This window comes from Rhinoderma darwinii, unplaced genomic scaffold, assembly GCF_050947455.1.
Source record: "Rhinoderma darwinii isolate aRhiDar2 unplaced genomic scaffold, aRhiDar2.hap1 Scaffold_3463, whole genome shotgun sequence".
Classification (NCBI taxonomy): Eukaryota; Metazoa; Chordata; class Amphibia; order Anura; family Rhinodermatidae; genus Rhinoderma; species Rhinoderma darwinii.
In genome coordinates this window covers 38,747-51,486 of record NW_027463448.1, presented here as the reverse complement: position 1 = coordinate 51,486, position 12,740 = coordinate 38,747, and the positions used below count along the sequence as shown (strand labels likewise).

At 46.6% G+C, this 12,740-nt stretch overlaps 2 non-coding genes and 1 pseudogene across 2 annotated transcripts; all 3 read right to left on the bottom strand.

The window, feature by feature from the left end:
* Positions 1 to 3,774: 3,774 nt before the first annotated feature.
* LOC142707541 (U2 spliceosomal RNA) lies at positions 3,775 to 3,965 on the bottom strand. The gene has a single exon (XR_012868502.1). It is a non-coding gene; the product is annotated as a U2 spliceosomal RNA (small nuclear RNA).
* A 1,234-nt stretch (positions 3,966 to 5,199) lies between these two features.
* LOC142707527 (U2 spliceosomal RNA) lies at positions 5,200 to 5,380 on the bottom strand (annotated as a pseudogene).
* A 6,384-nt stretch (positions 5,381 to 11,764) lies between these two features.
* LOC142707531 (U2 spliceosomal RNA) lies at positions 11,765 to 11,951 on the bottom strand. The gene has a single exon (XR_012868495.1). It is a non-coding gene; the product is annotated as a U2 spliceosomal RNA (small nuclear RNA).
* Positions 11,952 to 12,740: the final 789 nt, after the last annotated feature.

Genomic DNA, 12,740 nt, shown 5'->3' with positions numbered 1-12,740 from the left:
TAAAAGATAAAAGCCTGTGATCTGAAAACACATTGGTTAAAACTTCACAATTAAAAGGCAGTAAATTTTCAGAACAAAAGATAAAATCAATCCTGGAGCTACAGGTGGCGTTGCTCCAGGTAACGCCGGCTTCCTCTGGACTGCTCCTGTTACATTCTTTGTATATGTCTTTTAATTTAAAATCAGTCACGATATCCTTGAGCAGTCCAGAGGTCTTGTCATAGTTCCTACTCGTACTGTTGGTAAGCCGGCGTTCTCCTCTCAGGATACAATTAAAATCACCTGCGAGGATAAAAGGCTCAGATGTGTTGATAAAAAGCGGTAAAATCTCCAGCATCCTCGCTCTTTCGTTCTTTTCTGGTGATCCGTAAAAATTTAAAAACTGCCACTTTACACCATCAATAAAAGCTTTAACCATTAAAATACGTCCTGGTAAGATTTCTTGAATAAAATCAATTAAAACGTTTCCCTTAAAAAGAATGGCGACCCCTGCTGATCTGGACTCGTTGGATCCAGACCAGACGGATGGACCATACTTCCAATCCTTTTTGTAATTTTCATATCTCATTGTATGGGGAATGCCGCACTCCTGCAGGAAAAATACAGAGGCTGCCAGGCAAGATAAAAAATTGAAGAGAGCAACCCTTCTCACTTTTGACTTGGCGCCCCTCACGTTGAGGGAGATTCCCATGAGCTCAGACATCGTGGAGAGTTAAAGCAAAATTCTGATTTTAAAATAATAAATAATAGGCGTACTTAAAATCAGATTGCTCCTCCACCAGCAATACCCGAAACCTCACTTGAACTCATGGCCCCGCCCTCATCCGACTCAACTGAAAAGAGGGACGAGGCAGGAGAAGAACTACTGTCGCTGAGAGCTGAGCCAGCAACACTCACCTCGTACACGGGGAGCCCAGACTCGCACAGCCTCACCTGGGTCTCTCTCGGTTGACCGACTGGGTCCATGTCTGGTGGGTCCCCCAAGGGCCCCGCCTCTCCCCCCTGGGCCCGTGAAGGCCGGTCTAGAGGGGGAGGTTGTGCGCATGGCGGGGTGTCCGATAATACGGAGGGAGCAGTGCCCGTCCTCCTCACCAGTGCAGGCGAGGAGGGGGTCCCAGGAGGAGCCACATCTTTCCGCACGGACGTATCCATCTGCTCCTCCCCTGTCTCCCTCCTACTGGCACGTTCTTGCTTCCCCTTTTTACGGGGACCCACCTGTACCCAGTCTTCTCCTTCCGAGTCGGTCTCTAGAGACCCAGGATTAGGAGCAGGCCCGGCACCGCCTGAGCAACCAGCCGTCTGGGATGCCACAGGTTCATCGATGGCCTGCTCCTTTTCTGCCTTCCTCTTGGCCTGCCGTTTTTCCTTGGCGCTGGGCTCATTTTTATCCCCTGAGGTCGCTGGCTGAGAGGCACCTGTTTTGGCTTCGGCTAGCCGTACTCTTGAAGCCCAGGTACCTCTCTGCTCTTTCGCCGCAACAGCTTGTTCTCCTCCTTGAGGACGGGACTGCTCTGCTGGTGGAGCACGTGGGGGCACCTCGGGTTGCTCATCTTCTTCGCCTCGGTACCTATGTGGACAAGCATAATAAAGATGACCAGTTTTTTGACAAAAATTGCATTTTTTCTCTTCTGTACATTCTCTCATTGTGTGTTGTTTACTTCCACAGTTCCTGCAGGTGACATCGCAGTTAAAACTGGTATGTCCATAGGTACCGCAGGCCCTGCAGAAGTTTGGCATTCCTGAGAAATAGAGGTCGCCATTCACATTCCCAAGTTTAAAACGAGCAGGTGGTAGCTTCGTTTCTTGGGTGGAGGGGTCCTTTATTAGCGTAACAATAAATTTCCATTTGACGGTCCACACACCGCACTCGTTCATAACTCTCCCCAGCAGCTTAACGTTCTTAAAGTATGCAGCAAGAAACGCCGCCACTTCCTGATCTTTCACGTATGGGGAATACATTTTAATCACTACGAGTTTGGTTACTTCAAAAGCGTGTTCAATTACCTGGACTCCCAAGGCCATGAGTTCACCTTGTTGCCTCTCAGCTTTTCCCATGGCATCACGGAGGATTCCTTCTCCCATAAAAGTCACGTCGTACACTCCACGCCTTGGGTAGTCCTGGATCGCCAAAATCTCGTTCTTGTGGACCGCCAACCGCTTTTCCAAAATATCGTGGACAAGGAACTTGAGACCACGAGGACCGCCTCCACCCTCTGCCAAGATAAATCTTGCAGTATTCCGCAACCGGGCGTATACCGGCACCGCATCAGGTCCGCCTGCCATTTGCGTGGCCAGGTCGGTACCGCACAGCTTGCGCTGCGCCCTTTGGGTTCAAGGAGACACACCAAAGGGCTGGGGGGGGGATCGCAACTCGTTGCTCAGGACTAAGCCTCTCTCCCAAATAGCAGCACGGGGGTGAAGTCCAGGCGAACCTGGACGATCCCCCGAGGCCGAGAGAGAGGGTACCTGAGCACCTTCTGACTAAAAACCTCCTGTATAAATACACTTGGTCTTAGCCAAAAGGCCGAGAAGCGATAACCCGAACGGGCCGCGCGTTGCCCGAGCCTGCCCGATACTGCTGTTCAGCCCTTGCAGCGATTCAGCCTACTTCTAGGCAATTCCATGGGGCCCTGCAGGCTCACACACTCACAGCTACACGGGAGGTGAATAAAGGCCGGAGAGGAAGCCAGACAGGATTTGCTTCTTTTGCTTGCACCACAATGCAGTGCTGAAAGAGGAGGAATCTACATAAAAACGCCTTCCTGGCAACGCCCAAATGCCCTGCTGCCATGCAGATAAACACTGGCAGCGGCAGCAAGTGCATGCCCACAGCCACCCCTTGTTCCTTCACACCTTGTATCAGCTGTAATCCAGTCCAGTCCAGTGCTGCCTGCTGAGCAGCACTGACCAACACTGCCTGGGCCCAGGCTTTTATCTCTGAGGCCCCATTATGATGTCAGAAAGCTGGCTCTGGCTCCTCAGGGCTCCACTATGACACGTGCAAAGTTCCGTCTGAACTTTATATAAGACGGTGCGGCTCAGTCAGTCACTCAGTGTTGCCTGAGAGGGCAACACTGCAACAGCCGGCCGCCAGGCTGTCTTTTTTTGCACAGCTAGTTGCCTCCAGGAGGCCACAAGAGGGAGACAAGGGACTGCAAAATGGAAAATAAGCATCCACCAACTTTACAGACAACTTCTCCTTGCTCCTACAACCTCCATCCTTGCACAGTTTGTTATTCTTCTAGGTAACATAGTAACAAATCCAAATTGCTGCTCTCTTTGTAGGCAAGCAAGGCTTTGTTGCAACTGCAATTCTTACTCCTTCTTGAAATGTAGGGACGACAGTACATTCCATCACATCCATCTAGTGTACACAGGTAGGTCCATTGTGGCGGGCGGGCGGGCGGGCGGCTTTAATGGCTGTTTGCTGTTCCCCTACTCCACTCCACTATTTGACTGTGGTGCTGCATCAATCAGTGGCTGGCTCAGGTGCAGCTCTTTAACTTACCTAAAAGGGAGGGCGGAGAGAAGACAAGGAAGGTGAATGAGCTGTTCCAATGTGAAATGCCGGAAACACAGACACACAGACGACACAAAACAAGAGGTGGCAATGTATTCATTAATTGCATTTAATCAATTAGCTCATTATCACTCATGCATTGTCCAACAGGTGTTGAAATAATGGGATTAAAAGGGGAGATCCCTTCAGAAAGACAGAAACAATGGCAAACACAAAAAACACTTTTGGAATCTGATTTTAGTCAACACATAAGGGAAGGGTGCACCGGTCCTGGAAATACTGCAATACCAGGTCAATGCGTGGAGTGGACAGAGCAAGCTCTATTTCCATCTCCCTGTTCTAAAAATCCATTTAATATATGGTCCCCAGATAGGGGACGTATCAGATATTAAACTGATAAGAACAGATACTACACTTGATCTTAGCCAAAAGGCCGAGAAGCGATAACCCGAACGGGCCGCGCGTTGCCCGAGCCTGCCCGATACTGCTGTTCAGCCCTTGCAGCGATTCAGCCTACTTCTAGGCAATTCCATGGGGCCCTGCAGGCTCACACACTCACAGCTACACGGGAGGTGAATAAAGGCCGGAGAGGAAGCCAGACAAGATTTGCTTCTTTTGCTTGCACCACAATGCAGTGCTGAAAGAGGAGGAATCTACATAAAAACGCCTTCCTGGCAACGCCCAAATGCCCTGCTGCCATGCAGATAAACACTGGCAGCGGCAGCAAGTGCATGCCCACAGCCACCCCTTGTTCCTTCACACCTTGTATCAGCTGTAATCCAGTCCAGTCCAGTGCTGCCTGCTGAGCAGCACTGACCAACACTGCCTGGGCCCAGGCTTTTATCTCTGAGGCCCCATTATGATGTCAGAAAGCTGGCTCTGGCTCCTCAGGGCTCCACTATGACACGTGCAAAGTTCCGTCTGAACTTTATATAAGACGGTGCGGCTCAGTCAGTCACTCAGTGTTGCCTGAGAGGGCAACACTGCAACAGCCGGCCGCCAGGCTGTCTTTTTTTGCACAGCTAGTTGCCTCCAGGAGGCCACAAGAGGGAGACAAGGGACTGCAAAATGGAAAATAAGCATCCACCAACTTTACAGACAACTTCTCCTTGCTCCTACAACCTCCATCCTTGCACAGTTTGTTATTCTTCTAGGTAACATAGTAACAAATCCAAATTGCTGCTCTCTTTGTAGGCAAGCAAGGCTTTGTTGCAACTGCAATTCTTACTCCTTCTTGAAATGTAGGGACGACAGTACATTCCATCACATCCATCTAGTGTACACAGGTAGGTCCATTGTGGCGGGCGGGCGGGCGGCTTTAATGGCTGTTTGCTGTTCCCCTACTCCACTCCACTATTTGACTGTGGTGCTGCATCAATCAGTGGCTGGCTCAGGTGCAGCTCTTTAACTTACCTAAAAGGGAGGGCGGAGAGAAGACAAGGAAGGTGAATGAGCTGTTCCAATGTGAAATGCCGGAAACACAGACACACAGACGACACAGAACAAGAGGTGGCAATGTATTCATTAATTGCATTTAATCAATTAGCTCATTATCACTCATGCATTGTCCAACAGGTGTTGAAATAATGGGATTAAAAGGGGAGATCCCTTCAGAAAGACAGAAACAATGGCAAACACAAAAAACACTTTTGGAATCTGATTTTAGTCAACACATAAGGAAAGGGTGCACCGGTCCTGGAAATACTGCAATACCAGGTCAATGCGTGGAGTGGACAGAGCAAGCTCTATTTCCATCTCCCTGTTCTAAAAATCCATTTAATATATGGTCCCCAGATAGGGGACGTATCAGATATTAAACTGATAAGAACAGATTTTTTTTTTTTTTTTTTTTAAAACCATCAGGTCTGGTGGTAAAGGCCTAAATAACTTGACAAAAAGCAAACTCATCAAGATTTCAAGCCATAACCAGGTCATCATGTGGTTCTTATTCATTTATTTTTTATTTGACAAAAGGTGTGCAGGTAAAATTTAACAGGATAAATACAATTTTAAGTGTATGTTTTTATTTTAAACTAGGTGTTTCCATTTTTTGAACTTCCAAACACCTTCAGCGTCAAACTTGTCTCCTTTCCGTTTATCCCAAAGGTAACATAAGTACAGTCGGCTTAAAATCAATTTGACACAATCAGAGTCCTCCCACACTTCCCGTTTATATACATAAATGTTTCTGGCGTCCCATGAGACTTCTTTGACACATAACATGAGCAACCATAACACTCGGCTCTTGTGTTTGTCTGTCAACCCTATTCCAAAAAGAACATAGGCAAATGTGAGGTATTGAATCCCTGTCAGTTCTTTGACTACGTTTTTTAATTGGTCTAAAACCCGTTGCGCAAAATCACAATTCCAGAAGAGGTGCAGAATGCTTTCCCTGCCCCCGCATCCCTGTCTTGGGCACATATCCGTTCTTACTAAATCCCTCTTTTTCTGTACTTCCCTGACTGGTAAGGCCCCTTGCATACTGAGCCACATTACCTGTGTTTGTTTGTTAGTCATACCATCCATAGACAGATTTTTCCATACCTGTTGGGTTTCTACAGATGTCAGGAGATCTATGTTGGTCGTCGTCTCATCCTTTGTACAGGCTGCCAGGACTTTATTTTTATTGCATAGGTCCGTTGTACTTAAGTCACACAGTTCATGTTTAATAACAAAAATTTCTATACATTTATACCAGGATGGACAAAGAAAGGCCACGGGTTGTCGCAGGTTACGGCTACACCATCCCATTCTACACCATATCCATCCTCCCGAGTATCGAATCATGTGGGCTACTTTTGTGTTACCTTTAAACAGTCTCAATACAGTAACTATAAGGTTAATGGCTAGAAAAAGGTGAACATCAGGGAAACCCAATCCTCCGTTTTTCCTAGATTTCACTACTGTACTCCGTTTAACTCTTTCCATTTTACAACCCCATAGGAAGAGGAAGATAACCCTATTAATTTTTCTGAGTTCCATGTAACTGGGTGGGAAAATGTTCGCCACATGGGCAAAATTACACATTTGACCATCAACACCTTTCCAGTGTAAGTTAAATCCCTCAATTCCCAGAAATCCAGTTTTCTCGCTATTTTCTCCCTCACCGTTCCCCAGCTCTGCTGACCATTTAATCTTTCATCAAACTGAAGACCCAGAACTTTTATACTGTCAACAATTTTAACCCCCACATCAGACATGTCACATGCACCTCCAAAACATTTGACTTCACATTTGTCCCAATTTATTCTGAAAGCCGATGCTCCACAATATATGTTGGCTAATAGTTTAGCTCTTAACAATTCAGCTTTATTTTCACTCACCACACACACATCATCCATATAACCTAAGACTTTCACACACTGGCCCCCACTCCCAGGTATTTTTACCCCTCCCATAAACTTGTCACTCCGTATCATGCAGAATAAAGGTTCCATAGCACAAATAAAAACTAGCGGTGATAGCGGGCAGCCTTGTCTGACTCCCGAGGAAACACTAACTCTATTGCTTAGAAAGCCATTAACTAGAATCCAACTCCCTATTTCTTCATACAGGCTCCTAATGGCCTTAACGAAAATTGGCGGAAAGCCCATCCTCTCTATAACCTGAAACAAAAAGGAGTGAGAGAGCCTATCAAAGGCTTTCTCGAAATCCAGTGAAAGCACGTTTACACTCCTATTTCTCTGAGTGCAATCCCATATCACATCCCTCAGGAGACTAAGGTTCCCTGCAATATACCTCTCAGGCACCCCACATACCTGGTCATCTTGTACCACTTGACCTACCACCCTGCTCATTCGGTTTGCAATGAGTTTTGCATAACCTTTGTAGTCAACGTTCAGTAAGGTAATTGGCCTCCAGTTCCGGAGGTCGGTTTTATCTCCTTTTTTATAGATAAGAACAACAACCCCCTCCTTCATGCTTAAGCTAATTTTACCCTCTTTCCACATATAAGTATAAATCTCTAGGACCTCTGGACCCACTATGTCCCAGTAATCAGTATAAAATTCTACAGGCAGTCCATCCTTCCCTGGTGTTTTATTTCTAGCCATGTTAGAGAAAGCCTGTCTTACCTCATCCTCCAGGATTTCCTTTTCTAGAGCTGGCAGATCATCTTGTCCAACCCTGTCATGCAGCGCTCCTATCACGTCTTCCTCTAGCCCCACATCTCTCACCTTCTCACTGTACAGCTCCGTATAAAAGGATTCAATCACCTCTTTCATAGCAGCACCACTCACATTATTCCCATTTGTATCTGCCATATTGGGCAAATACCTGTTTGTTCTCGCGACCATTTTGAAGAAAAAACGTGAGCAAGACTCGTCTTTTTCCATGCAGTCTATCTTAGCCTGGTATATGATCTGTTTCCCCCTTACCCTTAACAAATCGCTCACCTCCTTTCTGGCCCCACACAATTGTTCATCCACATCCAAACCTTCCTTTCTAAGCCTATGTAAGGTATTCATTCTCGCTTGCGCTCTGGCATACATACCCCTTTTCCTAGCAGCTAATCTATACCCATTTTGTTTAAAGAAAAAACCTATTCTACCTTTCACCCAATCCCACCAATCCAAAATGCATTCAAAGTCAGCTTTCTGTTGTCGCCATCTGTCGTACATTTTTTTAAAGTTACCTTTCACAGTTTCATCCTCCAAAATGCTTACATTCAATTTCCACACTCCTTTCCCATACTTCCTATCATCATCCAAATTCAAAGCACACATCAAACATTCATGATCAGAGAACAGCACCCTCTCCTGGTGATAAGATTTCACAGTAAAGTCCCGTGAGACAAAGAGATAATCCAACCTGGAGTGAATCCCACCCCTGTCAGCATGGTATGTGTCAGGTGCAGGCTTGATTTTACTTAATACCACAACATCCTGTAAATGAAAATCAGACGTTAACTGGACAAACTGCTTTCCCGTTACATCAATTTTGTCCCCCTGCAGGTGGCAGTTGACATCCCCCACTAATATGCATGGCAAACGCCCAGGAAGGAACAGTTTTAGTTTGTCAAAAAGCTCCTTCCTCTCATTTTTGTCTGCAGGAGCATAAATGTTAATAACCCTAAAGGTGACATTTCTATACTTAACATAAGCAATTAAACATCTGCCTTCTTCTACAATCACATAACTGTCAATCACAAAATTATTATTTCTAAATAGAATGCCCACTCCGTCATTCTTGTTGTTGGTGGAAGCGGACCAGAGGGATGGGCCGTGTGCCCATTCCGAGCTTTTGGGGGTGGTGGCAAGGCCACATTCCTGTAAACAAAAAATATCGCCTGGTTTGGTGGCAAGGTGTTCTAAGATAGCTGTCCGCCTTGCTTTGTCCTGGAAAACCCTTACATTAAGGGAAAAAATAGAGAGTGTGAATGTTATTAATGAAAAAAGAAGAAATCAGAAACAAAATCCTGCAGATCAAATCATGTTTGTGGCATGTGTAAGGTATCAGCAAAAAGGTTGACCACGTCGCCATCGAGGAAGGGGGAGGACGCCCCACTATCCTGGCTGAGTAACTCCTCCGTCAAATCGGCCAGCACTTCGAAAGAGTTGGTATCTCTTTTATCTGGAGGGCTAAGCAGTCTCTGGGCACAAGGCAGGGAGCTAAGACTAGCACCGCTAAGGGTAGGGAGGTCAGGCTCCGTTTTCATCCTCTTGGGTCGACTGCGGACAGTCTCCCAAAGGTCCTCCTCTCCTTCGGTATTTGGGGCCAAGAGTGAGGGTAAAGCTTCAAATGCGGCAGAAAAAGAAGGGTTCATACTCACATTGTCCATAGTGTCCGGGATGACAGTGCCACTGCCCTCTTGGTCATCAGACTGCATTGGGGAAAGGCAGTCCTCTAAGCCCTCCGTAGCTGCGACAATCTTCTGTGCCGTGCGAGCCTCGACCCCCTGGGGGGAGGCATCAGCGGGCACTTCCAGCTCAGGGATATGTCCTGGAGAAGCCAGAACTTGTGCAGCAGCGCCCTCTAGTGGGTGAACAGCAGCCGGTGTTAGCTGGAGTTCAGCAGCAGGTGTTGATGTAGCAGAGTTGAAACTGCGTAATATAAGTTTCTGTAGGTTAGGTGCCTGTGCTGGCTTCTGAGGTGGATTTGAAAACAGCGAGGGCAATTCGGACAGTGCCTGGGCCATTGGTAGCTCTTTTGCGGCCGGCTCCGAATCCTCCACAGCACGGGAAGTCTCCAGGAAGATGGGTCCGCGGCCTGTACGAGCCGCATCCGCATAACTTCGGCTTGTCATTAAGCCTTTCGGACAATTTCTTACCAGGTGTTCTCTGGAGCCGCACAGGTCACAGGAGCGAGGCTGAGAGCAACGTCCAGCGTCGTGGCCCATAGTGCCGCAGTTGCGGCAGCATCGTCCGGTCGGGCAGGCGTCTTGGGTGTGGCCGAACTTGAAGCACTGTCGGCAATATCTTGGCTGTCCTGGGTATACTAGGTATCCTCGGTTACCACCCAGAGAGAAGGAAGAAGGCGGGTGGCTCACTCCTCCGATGCCATCCGAGTCTGGACGGAAACGCACCCAGAAGCGTAGTTTTCCGTTTGGGATCCCAAAGCAGTTCTTCAGCTTGATTCCTCCTCTTACGCTGGTGCAGTATCTCTGGAGGAAAGCCACCACATGAGACAGCTCCGTGAACGGGTTGAAGAGGTGCAGGGTCACCGGCTTTTCATCCATCAGGAACAGCGGCAGAAGGGTGAAGTCTCTCATCTCTGGCTGCGTGTTCAGCTCTTTGCAGCGTTCAAAAACGCTGAGGCATTCATTTTGTGTCTCAAAAGAGACATCAAAAAGCCCTTGAGAAGTGTTATCCTGCAAGCAGTAGATCTCCTGTGCTCTCAAGTTCAGCATCCTGAAAAGGACGTTCTGAACAAATGTGCCAAGCTCATATCTTCTATTGCTCTCTGGCTTCACCAGGAAACGAATGGTGTTCCTCACTCCTTGAGGCTCCATCCCTTCAGCAAGTTGATCCACTTCTGATCTTAGCCAAAAGGCCGAGAAGCGATAACCCGAACGGGCCGCGCGTTGCCCGAGCCTGCCCGATACTGCTGTTCAGCCCTTGCAGCGATTCAGCCTACTTCTAGGCAATTCCATGGGGCCCTGCAGGCTCACACACTCACAGCTACACGGGAGGTGAATAAAGGCCGGAGAGGAAGCCAGACAGGATTTGCTTCTTTTGCTTGCACCACAATGCAGTGCTGAAAGAGGAGGAATCTACATAAAAACGCCTTCCTGGCAACGCCCAAATGCCCTGCTGCCATGCAGATAAACACTGGCAGCGGCAGCAAGTGCATGCCCACAGCCACCCCTTGTTCCTTCACACCTTGTATCAGCTGTAATCCAGTCCAGTCCAGTGCTGCCTGCTGAGCAGCACTGACCAACACTGCCTGGGCCCAGGCTTTTATCTCTGAGGCCCCATTATGATGTCAGAAAGCTGGCTCTGGCTCCTCAGGGCTCCACTATGACACGTGCAAAGTTCCGTCTGAACTTTATATAAGACGGTGCGGCTCAGTCAGTCACTCAGTGTTGCCTGAGAGGGCAACACTGCAACAGCCGGCCGCCAGGCTGTCTTTTTTTGCACAGCTAGTTGCCTCCAGGAGGCCACAAGAGGGAGACAAGGGACTGCAAAATGGAAAATAAGCATCCACCAACTTTACAGACAACTTCTCCTTGCTCCTACAACCTCCATCCTTGCACAGTTTGTTATTCTTCTAGGTAACATAGTAACAAATCCAAATTGCTGCTCTCTTTGTAGGCAAGCAAGGCTTTGTTGCAACTGCAATTCTTACTCCTTCTTGAAATGTAGGGATGACAGTACATTCCATCACATCCATCTAGTGTACACAGGTAGGTCCATTGTGGCGGGCGGGCGGGCGGGCGGGCGGCTTTAATGGCTGTTTGCTGTTCCCCTACTCCACTCCACTATTTGACTGTGGTGCTGCATCAATCAGTGGCTGGCTCAGGTGCAGCTCTTTAACTTACCTAAAAGGGAGGGCGGAGAGAAGACAAGGAAGGTGAATGAGCTGATCCAATGTGAAATGCCGGAAACACAGACACACAGACGACACAAAACAAGAGGTGGCAATGTATTCATTAATTGCATTTAATCAATTAGCTCATTATCACTCATGCATTGTCCAACAGGTGTTGAAATAATGGGATTAAAAGGGGAGATCCCTTCAGAAAGACAGAAACAATGGCAAACACAAAAAACACTTTTGGAATCTGATTTTAGTCAACACATAAGGAAAGGGTGCACCGGTACTGGAAATACTGCAATACCAGGTCAATGCGTGGAGTGGACAGAGCAAGCTCTATTTCCATCTCCCTGTTCTAAAAATCCATTTAATATATGGTCCCCAGATAGGGGACGTATCAGATATTAAACTGATAAGAACAGATTTTTTAAGTTGACTACCCCAACTTTGGGGGTAACCGTTTATTTAAAATTTTTCAGGTTTTACAATAAATTAACATTTTTCAACATTTTTACAGGGATTCAAATTTTACAACAATGGTTAAAAAATAAATACAAATTGTCAGATTAAAATCATACAATTTATAAAAGGGCACTTGGTGGCATCATATTATAGAATTCCATTCGCTAAAAAACCATTTTCTACTTAAAACAGGAGAGAATTTTTTGTCTAAAAGATAATACTTGTGCATTTCATAAAAACAAATTCCTAAAATATCATTCACAGATAAAATTTCATGTTTGAATAAAAGAATATTCCTGGCCGCCCACAGAGCTGCTTTAACGCAGTTAGTAATCTTCCATGCCATAATTTTCTGAGTCCTTGTTGGGCACTCCAGACATCCGTAAAAAACGCCTTCACTTGTAATTCTCTTTATTCCGGTTATCTTCTTCATCAAGGGGAGGATTTTTGTCCATATAAGTTGTGAAAAATAACATTGCCAAAAGAGATGTAAGACTGTCTCGTCATCGCGGCATCCTCCCCTTGGACACGCAGCCGAGTTGGTCAGTCCCCTTCGATGCTGTAATGCCCGGCATGGAAGACACTCGTGGGCGCAGCTCCAGGCCAGATCCTTCTGTGAATTAAAAATGAATTTAGCATTAACCATGCTCCAGATAATTTTGCATTTGTTTTCATTAAAATTGCTAATGGGGGCTATTAAAACATTTTCTTTTATTTCCTTTAAAACATATTTACTATTTTTTACATCTTCTATTCTTTTGTCTTTTAGGTTAAAAAGGTTCAC